The sequence below is a fragment of the Arachis ipaensis genome, chromosome B01 (assembly GCF_000816755.2).
Source record: "Arachis ipaensis cultivar K30076 chromosome B01, Araip1.1, whole genome shotgun sequence".
Taxonomy (NCBI): domain Eukaryota; kingdom Viridiplantae; phylum Streptophyta; class Magnoliopsida; order Fabales; family Fabaceae; genus Arachis; species Arachis ipaensis.
The window spans coordinates 24,022,948-24,023,170 of NC_029785.2; positions in this window are offsets into that span (position 1 = coordinate 24,022,948).

Consider the following 223-nt stretch of genomic DNA (forward strand, 5'->3'; position numbering starts at 1 on the left):
AATTTTGCAGAACCCATCTTTCATGGTACAATAATTCTTTTTTGTGAATAGATTTATCAGTGTTTAAAACTTTCATGAGTAAAAATAGTAGTTTACTCTAAATTAAATTAGCCTAATAAATTTTATGATAAATTGTGATTTTATTGTAATTTCTTTTTTTATGTTTATTGTTTAAAATTTGTGAATTTACTTTAAAAGAAAATCTATGTTTAGCATAACATAA